The sequence below is a fragment of the Alligator mississippiensis genome, chromosome 3, assembly GCF_030867095.1.
Source record: "Alligator mississippiensis isolate rAllMis1 chromosome 3, rAllMis1, whole genome shotgun sequence".
NCBI classification, from domain to species: Eukaryota; Metazoa; Chordata; order Crocodylia; family Alligatoridae; genus Alligator; species Alligator mississippiensis.
In genome coordinates this window covers 42,130,571-42,151,404 of record NC_081826.1, presented here as the reverse complement: position 1 = coordinate 42,151,404, position 20,834 = coordinate 42,130,571, and the positions used below count along the sequence as shown (strand labels likewise).

At 45.6% G+C, this 20,834-nt stretch overlaps 1 long non-coding RNA gene across 1 annotated transcript; it reads right to left on the bottom strand.

Annotated features, from left to right (window-relative positions):
• Positions 1-4,351: 4,351 nt before the first annotated feature.
• On the bottom strand, positions 4,352-14,405 carry LOC109285195 (uncharacterized). Its single transcript, XR_002092853.2, has 3 exons — positions 14,318-14,405; positions 13,197-13,265; positions 4,352-4,540 (listed from the first exon to the last, which is right to left on the bottom strand). It is a non-coding gene; the product is annotated as an uncharacterized LOC109285195 (long non-coding RNA).
• Positions 14,406-20,834: the final 6,429 nt, after the last annotated feature.

Sequence of the window (20,834 nt, the reverse complement as noted above, 5' to 3'; positions counted from 1 at the left end):
GGGGCATGTGTTTCCCACAGGACAAATAGCAGTGGCACTGCTATTTGTTCCTGGGCATGCATGCCCCTGCATGTGCAATCCAGCACACAGCAAATTGACCTGGGTGTGATAAGGGAGGCAGGGGCCAGCACCTGGGCTGGCCTCAGCAGCCTTACCCGGGGTCCTGGGGGCCTCCTGAGGCAGCAGGGGCACTGAGCGGGCTGCTTGGAGACTAGCCAGAAGCCAGAGCATGGCTTTGGCTGACCAGACGCCCTTTCTGGCAGCACATGCTGCTGCTGTGTGCACTGCACTGCTTTTTTCAGCCATGGGTTTTTTTGACACCAGGATCTCCCTGTGTCAAAAACAACCACTGTGCTGCTAATTAGCAGTCTGGCGTACACTTGCACATGTGCCAGATATGGGTTCTGGCACCTCAGACTGCTCAGAGGCACTGCAAACCACATCTGTGCACTGGTCGGGACACACCCTTTGGCTGTCCCATGAAAGCCCAAGAGCTGCTACATTAGAAGGGCCCAAAGACAAGGCAGTAAGTCAGAATCTAAAAAAAACATTAGCACCTGGCCATTGAAAAGTGAGAGGGATCTTTCCTGTGGTCCATGGCTTGATTGCCTTAGAAGCATGACTTCTTTAGACCAAAGTTACCTCCCTTCTCATCATCTGTGGTAATTCTACAAAGAGGCAGAGCCTAGTCTGTCTGTGGATCATTGACAAGTTTAGGGCCAAGATTTTGGCTCTGGATTTTTGGGAGTCTCTGAACTAAGACAAACCTCTGAAACTTTTGAGCTTACCCTTCATTAAACTTAAAATGCAGAAGAATGAAGCATACTGAGCTTTTTTTATTTGTTTCTATGAAATGTGCCTGGTGACATTTTTACCTTATCTGAAAGCAATATAATATTTTAATAATGTTTAGATTATGCCAGCAGTGTCTTGGAATGAGTCTTCACTGAGAGCCCAGAACTAGCTCGATACAACATAAAATTAAATACATTTGGGCCAAAAGCAAAGGGTTGAGTACAAATAATGTGATCTATGGCTTAGCCTAGGTACTTGGAGGAATTCTTCTTTTATTCCAAGCTGACTTCTTAAGTCTCAGTGAAGTCTTGGGCAAATTGCTTTGCTTTTTTGTGCATCAGTCAGAGGTTTTGCAAAAGCAGCTAAAAGGACCTGAGTGAAAAATCTTTCCAGCTTGTAAATAAACTGCCCTGAGGAAACACATTCCTTTAAAAATCTGGGATGAGAGCCTCACTCAGTTGGAAGCCAACAGGTTAATTGAATATACTACCTCTGGTAATGAAGTTTAGTGACCACTGCAGTAGGGTGCACATAAAGTTAACTTCATCTTATAGGAGCAGGTGTGGTCTGGGTCCTTGGATGGCCCTGTTAACTCCCTAACTCCTGACCACGCTGACACCTCATCCTTGAAACAGCAGCAGCAGCATCTTTCTCAGCAGTGTCATGATGCTGCCTTGAGCCCTGCTGCCTTGAGCCTTAACCCCACACCAGCTCTTTAGGAAGGATCAAAGGCATGAGGCTGAGCCCCACTCTCACTGTATGGTAGCAATGCTGCCACCTCCCCCCACAGCAGAGTTGTCTCAGAGTACAAACCTTACTAGTTATGCCTCAGCCAAAGTGGGTTTATCAAGCAAGATAAAGGACTTGGGTAACTCAAGGCAACACAGTCCCTCTCTGAGCAGCCCCTACAGCAGTTTAGATCCACACCACGAGCTACATAGGACAGTGCCTTCAAAGGATTAACAGTTATTTGGAGTCAGGCTGTAAATACGCCAATACTAATGGCTAGATGCCTAATACTAAGCATCCTTTCAATCAAGCCAGCCCACCAGCTTGGTCATTGAAATTTAAAATATGTGTGTATTAATGGTACCCAGGTACCCAGACATCTGTTCTTCATTTTACCACTGTCACCTTAAATGGCTGACTTTTTAAACTACAACCCAAGCTGGTATAGGAACACACATTGTTCTTGAGATTTCTGGGCAGTGAGTCTATTTTATTACTTGAGCAATAAGTTCAAAAGAAGGTGCAAAGTACTTAGCACCTGGATATAATATTCCTTTTTATTTTATTATCCAGCACCTGTCAGGCTACATTGCTGGTTGGAAGAGCAGCCAGGCAGGATGATGTGGCTCACAGCACCATCTTGTGGAAAAAAGAAAATCAAAAACTCTGCCTGCTTCAGAGACAGGACTAATGAGTAAGTGGTGAACAAAACTAACCCTGATTAGCAGTTGTTAGGCCCTTGCTCAGAAACCACCTCCTAAAGTTGAGCATTTTACTACCAATTGCCCTGTTTTCACTGTTGTACTGACTAATGGGAGCAAGGTTCTTGAAAAGAGAATCAGAGTTAACTTTGATGACCCCTTTGTTCCTATGGGATTCCTGCTTGTTCGTTCATCTCTGGAAGCACTGGCCCTGTCCTCCCACACCTCCCCCCCACCTTGTTTTTTGTATTCTAAGTTCTCTCTCCTTCTTATGTTCTGCTTTCTGAATGTCCTTTTACAGCATTTGATGAAGTGAGCTTCAGCACACAAAAGCATACCTACTTTAGTTAGTTTACGAAGTGTAAATCTACACTTCATTCTATCTGGAGACCCTGGAGTAATTGATTGCTACCAGTCAGGTTTTAGGTCAGGAGACTTACTTGCTTCAGTGAGTAGTGATCTTCTCCTAGTGATGGGATTCTTCTAGATTAGATTTTGATGATAGTCACCACCAGGTTTGGTTGACTTAATTATGGGAGGTGTGAATGGCATTGTTGCTGAAGGGCTTCATACTGGTCTGGCATAATTGTCCATCACTTGATAATTGCCCTCTTTTACCTTATGGGCTCAGAATGCTGGTGTCTGGTGAAACTGCTCTTTTTACGATAATGAGGTGTTTTGGACCCATGATGTCATCAGAACTTGGATGACATGGAACACTGTCCCTCTTTCACTTAACCTGGATCACATGGTACCTTTGTTTTCCCAGGGCTTCTTCAAGACACTCTGGTGAGCATGAGCTGTCTGAGGCTAAAGACAAATAAGATGGAGGTGATGCTGGCTTATTGGAATAACTATCTAGGGGCTGTGGTGGAAATGGCTCTTGCCCCCATGCCTAATGAGATCTGTTCATTCTTTATCAATGTAACTTGCTATTGATGAGTATTTCTGCACCCACATGGGTCCTTTGGTCCCAGACAGTGCCCAGAAATGATCTGATCTGGTATAATGACTGAAATATTTGAGAGAGATGATTGACCTTTGTACAACCTACTGTGGCCCCAGCACCTTCATGACCTCTACACAGCATTACTGAAATGAATGCTACATGAAGGTACTTGTTTTTTTGGAAACTGAGGCAGTCCACCATTTACCAGTTCTGGTAAGATGGGGGAGTACACTATCTAAGTGCTATACAGATCTCACCAACTTAGTGTTCACAGTGCAACCTGTTTCTAAAAGCCCTATCAAAGTTGGGTCACAACTGCCTGAGAGACCTCCTTTCTCCTTGTATAGCACCTGGTATTAACCAAAGGGCTTTTGCTAACAGTCCCCTAGATTTAGACATGTGGCAAATGGAAGCAAGGTATTAGCAGTTTGGTACCCTCAGTTCTGAAAAACTTGCTTAACTGATGTGACAGAGCCACCTAGATACTACCTCTAGAAATGAATGCTTTGGGTAGGTTGACCATATGGAAATCCTGGAAATCTGAGAGACTGCCCCCCACCTCCCTGTACTCTTACAAGTCAGCAGGGGCAGGGCTGCATGCTAGGCAGGAAACAGTGGCTGCTTGCCCACCTGCAAGGTGCTCTGTGCCACTCTAACTCTTGGTCAGGTTGCAACCCTGCGCCCCTGCTTTTCTAGGATGCCCATTATAATTCCCAACAGTTGGTTGGGACTACCCTCTGAAATCCGGGACATATGGTCACCCTACCTTTGGGTAAAATAAAACATTAACAACAACAAAGGATGACAATTTTGAGAATGATCCCAATAACATTTGAAAAATGACAGATTTCAAACCTGACAATTGTCTGCAAGTTTTTGCCAAATATTTTTTCCACCATCTTGACTAGTCTCGTAGGTAATGTTGTGACTAGTTTTCCTTTATGAGCTCCCTTCTGATACCCCTCTGCTCCCTTCCAACACACATATACTAAATTAATCTACCTGAAATACTTCTCTGCCAAGGAGAATTTCTTAAAAGTATTGAGGTATCCATAGAAGACTTTTTAAAGGGGCATTTAATTTTACAGTTACTCTGTCTTTTCCAGAGGACAGGATTTATCGATAAAGTATTGATAAAGTGCCATATTGTAATTTATTTGAGGAATGATTTCAGTGTCTAAAAGAACAGATTGTAATAATTTCTTTAAGGAGTGATACATACTTTGTGCAGTTATGGAACAAAAGAAGGCACTGAGCTGGTAATGTAGATATAGTCCAGATGCAAGGACACCTCTGCAATATAGGCAGGAGAGGATGACATATCACCAACAGTGGATTGCCCAGTACGGACATTGCAAAAGCTGGCCTATAATGAAGCAGGGGTGAAGAAATGGAAAATTCTATTTATTTATTCACGTGACTTGAATTAACACCATTACTACACAAGAGACTGACATACATGGAATCACTTTGCTATTGTTATGATGATGGGAATGATAAATTATAACAAGGACTCTTGCAGAAATCGTAAATACTGCAGAGACTCCTCTGGAATTTTTAATCCCTCTGAGATTCCTGTTATTCTTGCAACTTAACATAAACTGCTGCACAGTTTATCAATTCTGCAGGACCCCTGCAAGAACTTCTTCTGAGATAATAAAGACCTGGTGGATTCTTGGAATGTTTATAAAGCCAACTTTGGTTTCTTCAGAGATTACATAATCCTATAACATCACCATTGAAAAGATGAGCCATGTACCCATGCTAGAGCATACTAAATTCAAAACACTATGACTATAACATTATATGCATAGCCCAGCAATTACAGATTCACCACCCACACTTCTCTATTCTATCCTCCATCCCACTTGTTATTTACAAGGCAGCAATATCAACTCTTATCTGTTATGGTTCACATCCACACGCAAAGGACTTAACCAGTTTCCATTCAACTTCCCATTATTGTTCTATCATGCCAAGTGTTCATCTTTCTACAACATTTTACTCCTTAATCAGTCATGCAAGTCAGACATCATAAAAAATAGATTCACTTATAGTTTGGCTGGATGAACTGTAGTGGACACACTTATATACCCATGGCTTTTGGTCAACTGCTAATTCCTATGGGGAAATTTTTATGGGAAAGAACTGATTTCAAAAATTATTTTTACAGGTCCAGGCTTGCATTTTTTTTTAAAAAGAGAAAGACAACAAGTATAGCCTAGGGATTAGGACATTTACCTGGGGGTTAGGTTGGCCATCATAAAGGACATTCCGGTTTTCGGCTACTCTGTCCTCTGTCCTCTATTGATAAGAAACCCAGTGCCTTTATGTCCTCTGTTTTTCTCTTGAAGAAAGGAGAAGCAGACATAAAGGTGTCTGGTTTCGTATCAATAGAGAACAGAGGACAGCCTGACTGTCCTCTATGATGGCCACCCTACTGGGAGTCCCTATTCTGCCTTATTTGAAGCAGAGACTTCAGCCTGAGTATTGCATGTTTCTGATGAATAGCTTAACTACAAAACTATAGAGTTTCTCTCTTGCTGGTCTAGTGAATTTCCAAATGAGTGATTAAGAGGGAGACAGACTCTATAGCTTAGTGTTTGGGACCATCACCTGGGAAGTAAAAGACCCAGATTCAAGTCCCTGTTCAAAAATCAATCAGGTGAGTTAACCACTGGGTTACTGGCTGTTCTGAAACAGGACTCTCTCAGAAGGTTATTCCCTGAAATTTTGAAGGGCCTCGCTTTTGTTTTTGTTTGCATTGGAAAAATATTCAAAATCTTGAGAATTTTGTTTGCAATTCAGACTTCTGGGCAATGTAGCATGGGGATTAAGAAGTCCTTGCTACAGCCAGGATTGGTGTCCAAACCACTATAGTTTGGAGGCTTTAAAGCTAGAATGAATGAGCTGTGATAGTTCAGGTATCTACTTGCCTTGTAAATAGGCATGTAGCATGGTGAGAATATGAGAACAGGGGTGACTTTTTAGAGGTCCCTGAATTCTGCAGTCCCGTACTTTTCAACACTTTTGAAAGTTGTTTTTAAATGTACAATTTCCTGGCTGTCCAATAGTTTTTTTTTCCCCTAACATCCATGTAAAGTTTGTCCTTTTAACTTACTGCTAATTTCGGGGGTGGGGGTAGGGGGTTTAAATAAAAAATGAAGTGCCTAATGAAATGCTTTGTCCATAAGCCTAATATTTTAATCAGCTTTTCTAATTAAAGCTCATATCATACTTGCACTACAGCAGACCACTCCTTTTCCTTGAGGAATTCTTGGTCTTTTAACTTGAGGCTCTGATTTCGGTAAATCCTCATCAGTGATATTTGAATGTTTTGTAATGTTTCTCATTGTTCAGGGCTTAGCAATGGCCAAGTGTACATGGCAGCTTGCCATCCACAAGCCTTCCTTCAGTAGATAGTCCTCATCTCTCAGGGCACAATTCTGCCTCTTCCTGCTCATGGAGTTTCACCCACCCAGTCAGTCTACAGATGTTGATTATGGGGCTGAAAACCTGGGTCCATTGAAATCAATTAAATATTTGCAGTTGAAAGTCACTTCTATGACTGAAAGTGCCAGTGTTTACCCAAGGATTGTGAGCTGCCTCATGCATATGCTCCCAAAGGTGGCCTCTGCCTTCCCTGTATTCTAATCTATAAACACGTACCCAGGGTTCTCATTCCTAGCACTGCTATACCCCAGATGTATACGGTAAAACACTTGGTTGGGCCCTATATTATGGAATCCTTCAATATACTCTCCAGGTAGCTTTGCTAAGAAGGAGCTGTGCTTGTTTGGATGTGGAAGGAATTGCTTTTTGCCTGTTTATTTGGCAGGATAAAGCACTTCTATTAAAAGAATTCTGCTTTGAGGTGTGGCAGCGAGGTGCCCCCACAGGCTCTCGAGGGAGAGGGAATAGAGCTCACGGACCCTAGACCCCGAGAACAAGCCCCCAGAGGGGCGTACGTACTTCCCAGAGAGCAGCGGGAGCAGGAGCCACATTTGCGGCCGCAGCCGTGCGAACCAGCATTACGCTGGCTGTGGCATCAGCTGTTTCCAGTGCGGGGAACAGCTGAGCCAATCCTAGCGGCTGTATCGGCCGCTGTGGGAAGATTTAAAAACCCCGTCAGAGCAAGGATGGAGGGAGAGCTGGAGAGAGAGAGCACAGTCTGGCAGCTTGTGAGGCAAGCTCCGGCATGGGGAGAAAACGACCCAGCCTGCGAGGCTCCAGCAGGCAGCCCGGGGAAGGGCTTTAAGCCTTCCGCGGGAGGCAGAGCAGGAGGCAGACAAGGAGGTCAAGCAGGAGCACCTTTTCAGCCACCTGAAGAGGCTTACACCCAGGAGGCAAGGGAGCTCCCTGCTTGTGGTAGGGGAGAGGAGGCAGCTGAGAATCCGACAGGGAGCTGGAATAAGGGGGATAACCCTGCAGCTCCTCCTGACTTGCAGGAATATTTTCTATAAGAAAAGAAATCTTCCCCAAGAAGGGAGGGAGAGTGACCAGAACCCTGGGAACCAGTCTGAGGTGGTCATAGGGGCCAGGAAACATCTATAATGTATCATCTGTAGGCTGGCATGTGGACAGGGTGTAGGGGAGGCGGAGCCCTGTGGAACATCACGTCGGACGACCATGAGTACCACCATCTATCAGGAGGCCCATCCAAGCAAAGATCTCCACTGTAGACCCCTCTTAAAGTGCGTTTAACATCCAAGTCGTGGCAGGCGAGCTGAGGGGAGGGGCAACACCCCGATAGACTGGGCGGTGAGACGGGCACAAGCTCCACATGAGGGCACAAAGTTAGGGTGAGGGAGAGACTTAAAAACTATGCCTTGACCACTCAAGCTGTAGTGCAAGAAAACAAGACCCTAAACTCAAATGCAGTGTTTTCCACTGAAAGAAGAAAAACTGTGCTTCCTAAGTAAGATTTAAGACAAATGTTGCTCTAAGTATAGTAATTGTATAACTACATACTGGTAAATTTTTATCTCACAATAATACATGTGGAACCAAAAGTCTCTAATTTCTTTTTTAGCATATAAAGTACCACACATTTATAACAGCACCATTCATGTTCTGTTATATTATTCGGCATGTGTTTGAAAAACATATTAAAGTGTGGGGAAGTGTCCAAAAAGGTTGGGTTGGCCTCTTTTATGACTGGCAGGAAAGGTCAAGCAATTATCTGAACTCCTGATGGGACAATTTTATTCAGATGTATTTTAGGGTCACAAGGCAAGGATTTCATCAGAAAGAAGACTGTAGATTATGAAATGTACAGTGTGTCTAAACCAAGGTCTGAAATCGATTAGCCTTACATATTCAAAAGGAAATGATTTACATGACAGGCTTTAAATGTATTGTCCACAGACCAAGGTGGACAATACAGCACATCACAGACCCAGTAACATCACAATAATTTATTTATGATAACTGGAGTTTGTGGATCTTGCGAGAAGTCTTTTTTTGGATCAGTGATACACAGGGGATTAATATATGAATCTCTGTGCATCAGGTGAAAAAATGAGACCAGATTCTTAGCTGCTGTGAATCAGCATAGGGCTGCTGACATCAGCTGTAGATCTGGCCCATAGCTTCTAGACTGGTTGAAAAGTTTCATTCAATCTAGAAGGCTACTGTTGTGTGGAAGGTAGGGAAGATTTGAGTTTATAAGATTTTCTCCTCTCTCTTCTTTTTTGGTGTGGGAGGTAAGATTTTCTATGTTTTTTTCTTCATTTTTATCTAATTTCATATTGCCATTAATGGTCAGATAATCCAGTTCATTGATTTCAAAGGAGTTACTGCAGTCAAAACCTAGCTGAGTGCCAAATTGCCAACACAGCCCTATTGGCTGAGGGCACTTATTCACCCCTGTGCCTAGTAAGAAAATTGTAACATTTTCTCTTCAGGTCAGACCTGAAAGAGACACAAAGATCCAGACCTTCGTAAACCTCAGCTGATTGTTGTAATGTGGGGTTTCTAACTATAGGGTGCATTCTTATGTGCTCTCTATAGGATTCCTGTTGAATCCCCTAAAACTTACATTAATGCAGAAAATACATGTCTACCTATTCAGCAGAGGTCCATTTCAGAAATCCACTAACCTACAAAGGGGTAAATGATTTAGAACCTGTGACATCACCTTCATGTGCCATGTTGCAACAGCTACAGTTAGCAAAGATATTTGAGCTGAAATACCCTGGGGTTTGTTGTGGTGTGGTGTGGTGTGGTATTGTGTTGTGTTTTGGAGGGGGGTGTGTGTGTGTTGAGCTTTGATCTACCAGAGCCCAGATACGCTAACAACCAAAAAAGACTAGAGGATCCATGTCTTATCCCATGTGCTTGAGGATTAAAGAAGTTTTCAGGTGTCTGCTCTGTGGGGCCTCTACCCTGAACTGTTTAATACTGTTCAATATGGAGCCTGGAGGGACAGCTGATTGTATTTGAGACAGCATTGTGATACTCACTGTTACAACATTAAGCCCAAGCTTGGGAGAGACATCTTTTCATATTTTCATTAATTGAAAATTGTCACAGGGCACTATTTGAACTGGCACCTCCTTGCTTTCAGGTCCTAAGTTTTTCACCACCGCTGTGTGTCTCTCCTGCCATGCCTTGATGATTCTACAGGAGGCTGGAGAAAAACTGTGCTCCAGAATGACTTCTCAGATGTGTTGTGTATGGTGCTGACTTTGCCCAGGGCTCCTCCACCCTTACACCCTGGCCTGTTTCTCACCCGTTGATCTCAATGATATTGGCGGTCATATGGAAAACATCAGTCTGCCACTCTCTTCCATATATCTGATGCATCACAATCAGAATTAGATCACGGTTATTGTCAGTCCATTTGCATGCCACCCAAATTATATAAATGAAGAAAATAAACAGAACAAGCTTGGGTGTGTGGGCCCATACACTTAGTCACTTCTTTTAAGGGAGCTCTTAACCTGTGAATGCTTATTAGTCCATCCACGGGATCACTGGGATGCTCTTCACCCACTTGCTGCTCTGAATGGGGTCTTCTCCCCTCCTTTTCTCTTTTCCTGAGGCACAAACTGTGGGCTCAGCATGGGATATTTTCCTCGTTTATTGGCCACCTACCCCAAAGTCGCAGGCTGCGGGCCACCCAGGCCTCTCTAGCCTGGCAGATTCCCAGACCTCTCTGCCTGAACTGGCAGCTGACTTAAGGTGCCTGAATTGTCTTGCAGCATCTCTACGAAACATGGTTTGTGCTTCCCATAGGACCCTGACAGTTCTCTTTGCCCTACCCTACTGCTGAGCAGGGCTATAAATCCCTGTCACAGGGCACTTTTTTGGATCTGGTACCGGTGTCAGATTCTCAGTACTACTCACAACCTCTCTTCTGTTTATCTGTTGTCTCCCACAGAACCCTGGATGCTCAGGATCTCCATGCAGTGCAGTGAGTCTCACATCCTCTCTCAACCTGCAGCAGGAATTCCAGAGCCAGTCTTGTCCTGGATCTGCCCATACCTCCATGCAGACATCCAGCAAGTAGCTTGCTCCCAGCTCCTCCCCCTTTCCAGGGGATGCTATAATACCTTGCTTCTAGGCAGTTCGGGACTTTATCAGCCCTTTTAAGCTTCTGCTTCCACCTCTCCATTCACTGAGAATGCCGGTCTTAAAGGGACTCCACCTGTGACTGGGAGATCTCGCCATGGTGTTTCTGGCTCTGGGACGATGAGAGGGTTGAGCTCTGACTCCCTGCTACAAAAATAAATATTGTGCACAGCTGGAAATTGTATTTCCAATTATCATTTAATCTAATATGCTTGGAACTGAAGTAGAAGTCACCAACCTGTAATTTCCAGAATCTCCTTAGCACCATTTTTGCTACCCTCCAGTCCACAGAGAAAATAGCTGACATCAGTATTTTTGAGAGCAATGCCTCAGCCTCCTAATTTTTAAATCCCTGCAGCACTCTTTCATGTAGGCCAGTGGTGCTCCGCTTACTGACCCCATGGATCAGTAGAGTGGTGTAAAGCTGGTCTGTGGACTGGATCCTAGGTGTGGGATTGGCACTCCTGTACTGGCCTGATACCATGCACCAGATTCAGCCACAGAGAGACCCCACACACCAGCCCCACCATGGACTGTCAAGATCTAGTGTGCAGGGCCATGTCATTTGGGCTGCAGGGCTCCTCACGGGTCTGGAAATTTGGCAGCAGGGGAGCAACAATTAATGCTGCCACACCAACACCAAATTTCCAGACCTGTGAAGAACCCCATAGTCCAGATGACATGCTCCACTGGCCATATGTGTCCTACAGGCCAGAGGTTGAATGCCACTGATGTAGGCAATCTAGGGCTTTTAGTCTATCAGCTTTTTCTAGCACCTCCTTTTTTAACACTTGCAAAGCAGGCCTCTTCTGTGGCTGGAGGGCCTGAGTTGCGAGCTGCTAATGGAAAGGCTGGCAGTTTAAGTCTGGGTGTGGGCAAGTAAATGTAAGTCTCAATTTATGGCCATCACTGGGTTAAATTTTTCGGTGTCAAACTGGTGATGGAGCACTTAGCGCAGCTGAATGTCTTAAAATCTGCAGGACCAAATGAACTACACCTGAGAGTGATGAGGGAATTGGCTGGAGTCATTGTGGGACTGTTGGTGAAGGTATTTGAAGATTCATGGTGCTCAGGAGGACTGGAAAAGGTTCAATGTGTTTCCAATCTTTAAGAATGGAAGGAAGGAGGATCCAGGAAACTGTAAGTCAGTGAGTTTGACCTTGATACTGGGTAAAATTTTGGAAAAAATTATTAAGAAGTCCATTTGTGAGAGACTGTCTGTAAGGGGTAGCAACCAATCAGAACAGTGAGCTGACGTGGGGGGAGGGAGGCGCTGCGATGCACTGCGCGGGGCCAGAAGTGTCCACTGCATCTTTGTCCCTCCCCCAGGTAAGTGGCGGAGTATGGGAACGCACTGGGGAGATACCGCTGCTCACCCAGGGGCGTGCTCCATCTCTGCCTGCCAGCCCACCTCTGCATACCCCTATGACCTTTCTAAATACCCTTGGGAGTGTGTGTACCCCCAGTTGACAACCCTTGCATAAGCTGATGTGTTATAAGCAGGGCTAAGGAAGTGATACTTCCTCTGTACTCAGCACTGGTGAGACCCCAGCTGGAGTACTGTGTCCAGTTCTGGGCATCGCACTTCAAAACAGACGCAAAGAACCTTGAAAGGGTTCAGAGAAGGGCCACAAGGATGATTAAGGGCCTGTATGACAAACCTTATGAGGAAAGACTAAGGGATCTGGGATTATTCAGCCTAAGGAAGAGGAGACTGAGGGGGGACTTAGTGCCATCTATAAGTATGTAAGAAGTGAATATCAGGAGCTGGGAGAATAACTGTTCACTACGGTGCCCCAGGGGAGGACAAGGAGCAATGGCCATAAACTGTTAAGGGTTGGTTTCAGGTTGGATATAAGGAAGCACTTCTTTACAGTAAGGGTGACCAGAATCTGGAATAGACTTTCCAAGGAGGTGGTGCAGTCTGCAACCTTGGAAGTCTTCAAGAGAAGACTGGAAAGACGCCTTGCTGGGATCATTTAATCTCAGCAGTATTCCTGCCCAGAGCAGGGGGGTTAGACTTGGTGATCTCTCAAGGTCCCTTCCAGCCCCTCATTTCTATGATTATATGATTCTATGATTACCCTACTAACGTTGCATTATTCTTATTATCTGGAATAAGTATAGTCTCAGCTTCCTCTCTGATACAGAATCATGCAAAAAAAGCATTTCGTTTTCCTGCAATATCCTTATCCTTCTCCATATTTGCCTTAATTCCCTGGTAATCCAACAAACTGTTCACATCTTTCACAGGCATGCGGGTTCTGGTAGATGTAATACTTTCTCATTTGTTTTGATGTGTTTTGCTATTTTCTCTTCAAACTCTGTGATGAAACTATTTTTAAATGGCACCCATAATCATGGTATTTTAAAATGAAGGTAGACAAGTTTTTACAAACTCTAGTTTTATCAGCTGTAAAGCATAAGGTAAGATGTTGTTCCATTACCTTTTCAGAGAAGAATCTCAAAGGGTCCAGAAGTCGCATCATGCATTTAGTAAGACTCCCTTGACTGCTCTGGAAGATTTATTATGATTTCAAACTTAATCAAGGAACCAAAAAAACCTCACTTTTCAAGCAACATTTGCAGCATCACCACCTGAGAGATTCTACTTCATTAAATCTTTTTGGTGTGCCACTTAAGGCAAACCCAAATTTTCACAAATATTCTGCATAAAGTGGATCACAAACCTGAGGGATGTATTCCTTTGCTTCTCTTTCCATGGTGAAAGAGATATGTTTTTAGAAATAAACCCTTTCTCTAATAATTTAATATGTGGCAGATGTGCCCAAAAGCTATGATATTACCCCAAGGCTGGTCTTCTCCCCTCTTCCTTTTCAGGAAAGATATGTAACATGAAGGGATTTGTCAGGTGTTTCATCACTGATGTTCTTTGTCTTCTGAAGTGCTCATGGACTGATGTGCATAGGTAAAAACAGCTGTTAACTCACCCTTATGGCAAGTAAATCTAAACAAATTTGGGAAAAGGAAATAATCTTATAGTCATTCATCTTGTAGGGATACTGATGCACCATGACACAAAATCAGAAGTATTCCAGCATCCCATTTTGCTTCATGTATATCATCTTTTCTACCAGGACTCATTGCATTTTGGAGTGAATCCACCCCTGGGTCCACGATCAAGTACAGAACTGAGAATGATGATGCAAGCTTCTTGCTCTAATACACCTTTGACCTGATCTGAAAAGCCTACCTTCAAAAGGCAATTTAAGACCTCTCTGCTGAGAAGGTTTACACAGGAGCTCTTTCATTATGTAGTGGTATATTTTGCTATATGAACACTCAGCCACTGGAAACGACTTTGAGACCTCACACTGATTTCATGTAAGGGCCTTGTTACATCTTACACTGTAAGCTGCTCAAATGTTGATCAGTGTTAGTGCTAGCTCAAGCTTGCAGTAGATATACATTCAGGCCAGCAGGGGCTTAGAGGATTGGCAAATAAGAATTCCCCTGTCCCATTCTGGGCTTCTCCCCTGACCCTCCCCTGGGGCTCTCCCTGTTCCTTCTCTCCCCTGGGGCTCCCCTCCATCCCCCTCTCACTTACTTGTGGCTGCCCACACTGTCTGTCCCAGTGTAGCAGGCAGGGAAGGGTTAACCTGCCTGATAGGCCTCCACTGCCACCACTGCTGGGCTAAGCCTGCCCCAGAGAGCAGCAGTGGTGGTGGTGGCAGCTGGTCAGGCAGGTTAACTCTTCCCTGCCTGCTCCCCTGGGACAGACAGTGTGGACAGCCCCAACTAAGGGGGGAGGGGCAGTGAGCAGGGATCTGGAGTGCTGGGGTGGGGAAGCAATAGACCAGATCCAGACCAGCAGAAACGTTGGGGGGGGGGGAGGGGGTTACATTAATGAGTAACCTAGAGTGGCTACACATTAATGAAACATGAGCTGGGTAACACAGATCAGAGAGAAACCTGCCCTAGAGTGGCATAACATTAAGTTGCCTAACATGTACTTAAAATTAGTTTCAGGTTTAATGTGTGGACAAATCCAGAGGTGAAGAGCTCCAGGAGCTGCCTAAAATTAATGTGTAAGAAGGCCCTAAGCCACAAAACAGTCCACAGTTGGAAACATTTTCAATCATTCCTGACTGAGACTAGATTTAAAGCTGAAAGTGGAAGGCTCTTCAGTAGGGGTGTGCAAAATGGGCTGTTTTCGATTCGGATTCAGATTTGACCTGAATTGGGGACCATGATTTGACTCATTGATTCAGATCACTGTCCCTGATTTGATTCGGCTGAATCTGAATCTGAAGATTCAATGCTGATACAGAGAATCAGCGATTCAGCCACAGACACAGCTTTAAATGTTTTTTCTAGATACCTTGAGATACCAGGCATGGCTTGTGAACGCTGCAATGCTGAGGTGGATGGAGTGTCCCACAGGAGCGTGGGTGGGCCCCGTGTGTGCTTGGTGGCAAACCCGGAAATATACCGGAAGTACTTCCGGTCCACTTCTGGGTCCGCTGCTGTGTGCACAGGGGGTCCCCCCATGCCCACCCCAGCTCAGTGATTGACCATGGGGAGACCCGGGGTGCCCCCCCAGACTCAGAAGGCACCAGTTCCTGAGCCAGGGGGCACAGGGGCGGCCCCCAGCATGCTTCTGGTCCACTTACGAGTCTGCTGCTGAGCTCACTGGGAAGTCCCCTGTGCTCCTGTGGGACACTCCATCTGCCCCAGCATCGCAGCATTCATAAGCTGGCTGGTAACTTGAGGTATGTAGAAAAAACATTTAAAGCTGTGTCTATATCTGAATCACTGAATCTTTCCAAATCAATTCGGAGGGTTCCAATTCCATTCAGAGAGATTAAAGGGTCTCCTGATTTGATTTGATTTGGATTCGGAGATTTGGCCAGCAAATCAGGCTGAATCTCTGCCGTTGGTGGCTGAAACTCTGCCGAATCAAATCAGGGACCAAAGCTTCGCACAGGCCTACTCTTCAGCCCTTAGCATCAGGGCCCACATATTGGTCACATACTTTCTTCATAGCATCAGGGCCTCAGAAGCTGGGCAGGGGAGATGAGATCTATGAAACAGAAAGGGAAGTAGTGTAGTGCTTTCCCTCAAAGTCCAACATCCAAAGAATTTTCCCATTCACCATTCTAGATACATATAATATCCAGTCTTTCAGCACCACCTGGACATAGTTGAGTACAGTGGGTACCCATACTGTAGTCCCCTTGCTGTAAAGTCCCCTTGGTTTCAAGATTCACAAATCCCCTTCTGAAATACCCTGAATCTGCCAACCTTCCAGATGGTAAGAACTGTCTCTTAGAACAGAGATCTGGGGAAGAATGATGGGGCTGTAGCAATTTTGTGGTTCTTCTCGTTAGAAATATAAGGCCTGTGGTGTTCAGGACTGGATGCTGTTGGTGATCAGTATGTGCTGATTGAGGAAAAGATTGAGTGAAGTTACAGGCTAGTTAACCTAGTGAGGAGGGTTTTAAACTAGGATGGAGATCAAAGCCCTGAGGTAAGTGGGGAAGTGGGAGACCTGGAGGAAAAGCAAGCAGGAGGGGGCAATAGAGGAGGTGCTCTCATACGAAATCAGGGAAATCAACTAGTTATCTCAGGTTCCTATACACAAATGCACAGAGCCGGGGAAACAAGCAGGAAGAATTGGAAGTCCTTACACAATTACAGAACTGTGACGTGATTGGAATAACAGAGACGTGGTGGGATAGCTCGCATGACTGGAGCACTGTCATGGATGGGTACAAACTGTTCAGGAGGGACAGGCAGGGGAGAAGAGTTGCTTTCCAACTTCATGTGGATGCACAGAACAGAGGAACTGAAAGCATAAAAACCCTGGGCTTCGGGTTTTTTGACAACGACCCATATTTCTGTATGAAAGGCATGCTGGGGTGGGATGGGCTTCATCTCTCTCCTAAGGGCAAATGTATTTTTTCTTTTGGCTGATCTTGTACGGCGGGCTTTAAATTAGCTTTGCCGGGGGAAGGGGCCACTCCAAGTGGAGAGGATGCTTCGCCAGCATGCAGGGTGGCAACAGAAAGGGATGCCTAGGTAAGCAACAACGTCCTGGGAGTAGGGGGGAGGTGCGTGCACCCTCAGGAGGTCTCAAGTTCCTCTACACCAATGCTCGTAGTATGGGGAGCAAGCAGGAGGAACTGTGTCTCCTGAATGCGAGTAAGAATCCAGACTTAGTAGGGCTCACAGAAATCTGGTGGGACCCTACCCATGACTGGGTGGCGAGCATTTGGGGATACACCCTATATAGAAGAGACAGGACAGAGAGGAAAGGCAGGGGGTGTCGCACTCTATGTCAAAGAGCAACTCACATCATCAAGGATTAGCTTCGGGTTAGAGGAGGGTCAGCTGGAGACACTGTGGGTCAAACTACAAGCGGGGTGTGGCGAAAGGGACCTTACGGTGGGTGTCTACTACAGACCACCCAACCAGGGGGAAGAGCTAGACCGGAACTTCTACAGTCAGCTTATAGAGGCGGTTACATCAAGGGATATCATTGTCATGGGTGACCTAGACTACCGAGACATTTGCTGGGAGGAGCAGACAGCCAGGTCCCTGGCTGTATTGCAGGAGGTGCACAGGGTGCACCTTATTCAGGAGGTGCACAGCCCCACTAGGGGTAACGCCTTGCTGGACCTTGTCCTGGCCATGGGGGATGACCTGGTGAGGGGACTGCAGGTCCTTGACCAGCTGGACAATAACGATCATCACCTGCTGGAATTCACTATCCAGCGCAGGGTGTCAAGGGCTTATAGCAAGACTAAAGCCCTTGACTTCAGAAGGGCCAACTTCAGTGAGCTTTGGAGATTAGTGGGGGAGGTACTGAGGGCCCAGAAGGTAGAGGAGATGGAGTCCATGAGGGATGGTCGTACCTTAAGGGGGCGATCCTCCAGGCCCAAGGGGTAACAGAGAAGCAAGGAGGGTAAGAGTGCTCAGAAACCCCCTTGGCTCAGCAAGGGCATTCAGCGATGCCTGAGGAATAAAAGGGGGGCGTACAACCAGTGGAAGTGAGGGGCTATCACCAAGGAGGAGTACTCCTCCTCAGCCCGTGAGTGTAGGAGGGCTATTAGGAAGGCCAAGGCAGAGATGGAACTCAGGCTAGCGTCCAGGATTAAGGACAACAAAAAGTACTTTTTCAAGTACATTGGGAGCAAGAAGAGGGCACCAGGCAATGTAGGGCCCCTGCAAGACGCAAACGGTAATCTTGTGGCTACGCCAGATGAGAAAGCTAATATTTTTAACAGTTTCTTTGCCTCTGTTTTCCTGAACAGGGACCGAGACATCCCTCCTACCAGAAGTAGGGACAATCTTGGGGATAGCTCTGTCAGGCCTTGGGTCAGCACAGGTGTAGTTAGGGATCTTCTGGAAGGGCTAGACATTTTTAAATCTGCAGGTCCAGATGCCTTCCACCCAAGGGTGTTGAGGGAGCTGGCAGGGGTCATCGCGGAGCCCTTAGCCCGGCTGTATGAGCATTTGTGGTCATCTGGTGAGGTGCCAGGGGATTGGAAACTAGCTAATGTGGTCCCCATTTTTAAGAAAGGGAGGAAGGAGGACCCAAGTAACTATAGGCCCGTAAGCCTCACCTCGGTCCTTGGGAAGATCTTGGAGAAAATCATCAAGGAGCACATCTGTGGGGTGCCTGCAGGGGAGATCATGCTCAGGGGCAACCAGCATGGGTTCATCAAAGGCAGGTCCTGACTGACCAACCTGATTGCCTTTTATGACCAGGTAACTAAATCCTTGGATGATGGTATCACTGTGGACATAGTCTTTCTAGACTCTAAGGCCTTTGACACTGTCTCTCACCCCATTCTCATTAATACATTAGGCAACTGTGGCATTGATGCCTACACAGTTGGATGGGTAAAAAATTGTCTGATGGGGCGCACCAAGAGAGTAGTGGTGGATGGGTCATACTCAGCCTGGCGAGATGTGAGCAGCGGGGTACCCCAGGGCTCAGTCCTTGGGTCCTCACTGTTTAACATCTTCATCAGCGACTTGGACAAGGGGGTTGAAAGCACATTGTCCAGGTTTGCTGATGACACTAAGATGTGGGACGAGGTGGACAACTTGAAGGGAGAGAGAGGGTGCAGCTAGATTTAGACAGACTACAAAAGTGGGCAGACGAGAATAGGATGGGGTTCAACGTAGACAAATGCAGGGTGCTGCACCTTGGGAGAAGGAATCCAAAGCATACATACAGGCTGGGGAGTTCCCTTCTTGAAAGCACAGAGGCGGAACAGGATCTTGGAGTTATTATTGACTCCAAGATGACCATGAGCTGCCAATGCCAGACCGCAGCCGGCAAGGCCAGCCATACCTTGTCATGCATCCAAAGATGCATCTCAAGCTGGTCTGGAGAGGTGATACTCCCCCTCTATGCGACTTTGGTCAGGCTGCAGTTGGAGTACTGTGTCCAGTACTGGGCACCGCACTTTAAAAAGGGATGTGGCCAGCCTGGAGATGGTTCAGAGGAGGGCCACCCGCTTGGTGAGAGGGCAGCAGGACAGGTCCTATGAGGAGAGACTGAGGGACCTGAACCTGTTCAGCACTGGCAAGAGGAGGCTGAGGGGGGACCTGGCGGCTACCTACAAACTCATCAGGGGAGATCATCAGCAAACAGGAAGAGCCCTTTTCTCCCCAGCACCACCTGGGGTGATGAGGAACAATGGTAATAAGCTGATAGAGAATAGGTTTAGGTTAGAGATCAGAAAGCAATATTTTACAGTTAGGGTGGCCAAAGTCTGGAACCAACTTCCCAGGGAAGTGGTCTTTGCCCCTACCTTAGGTAAATTCAAAAAGAGGTTAGATGATCACCTGTCTGGGGTCTTGTGAACCCAGCATTCACTCCTGTCTGTGGCAGGGGGTCAGGCTAGATGATCTGTTCAGGTCCCTCCTGACCCTTGCTACTAGGAAACTAGGAAACTAGGAAACATAATATAAATCCTCATGCAAACTTAAAAGGAAGAAGGAGAAAGAGCACTTTGAAAAAATGGATTAGGGTAAAATTAAATTTTGATTGAGCCCTGTAGGTCTTGGCTTTGGGAAAACTTTCATATTGTTGCCTTCCCTTAGGCAGGTCAATGGGGCAAATCCAATGACAAATACAAAACTCTTGAGATCATTATTCGTTTCTTGGATTTTGACTGATGGAAAGTGCAATTCTGTTTGGATGGGATATAGGCCAAAATTAAGTGACCACCCTGCTTCTGCAAAATGCTGAACTAGGATGTTCTTAACCTAAAACCTGACTTCACTTTTACTGATATGACACAGATAAAGTTTGAGTTTCTTTCTTTTAATGTTTTTTGCCTTAGCAGTTATTTTCCTGTACACTTGAAAAGTCTCTTGCTGTTAAACAATGCAACAATCTGTGGGGTGCTAAGTGACACAGTACATTTTTGTACTAGTATTTCACTCCTGGAAGCCAGGGTTGAAATCTGGCTTAGTGCCAGGTCGAGTACAGGCAAAGCTCTGCAAACTGCTTCACACCCTTCTGTCAATACGTATCAGTCCAGAGTAGCATCAAATCTAGTGTTTCAGTTCTGCCTCATTCTGCAGTCCAAGCTGTCACCTAGGCCAAACATTTCTTTGCTCTTTGGAAGTGGCCAAATGTCCACTGGAACCTATGTTGAGAACATCATTATAGTTCAGTCTTCTAGAGCTAAGAAGTTTATTCTTCTACCTGTACCCATTCTTGGACAATTGCAGTCCTTGTATAACTGACAGTGTGGTTTTACAACACAGGATTCATATTGTACCTATATTGTCTATACAATGGGCATGTCTACACATTCACTAACGTTCCTTAGATACTGTGCATTTAGTTTAGTACTTCCTTAATAAAGTACTAACTAAATGCACAGTACCTAAAGTTACTGTGCAGTAGCACTGGCACACGGTTATCTAGTGAAACTCACTGCACATTAGCCTAATAACACTGCACAGCAGGCTATTAGTGCAGCTTTTGCCATGACACGCTACTGCACAGTTCTATTAGGCTAATGAGCAGAAAGCCTCTCATGTAGATACATCCACTATCTTTCCCTGATCAATAGGGATTTCCTGTAACACTGTGT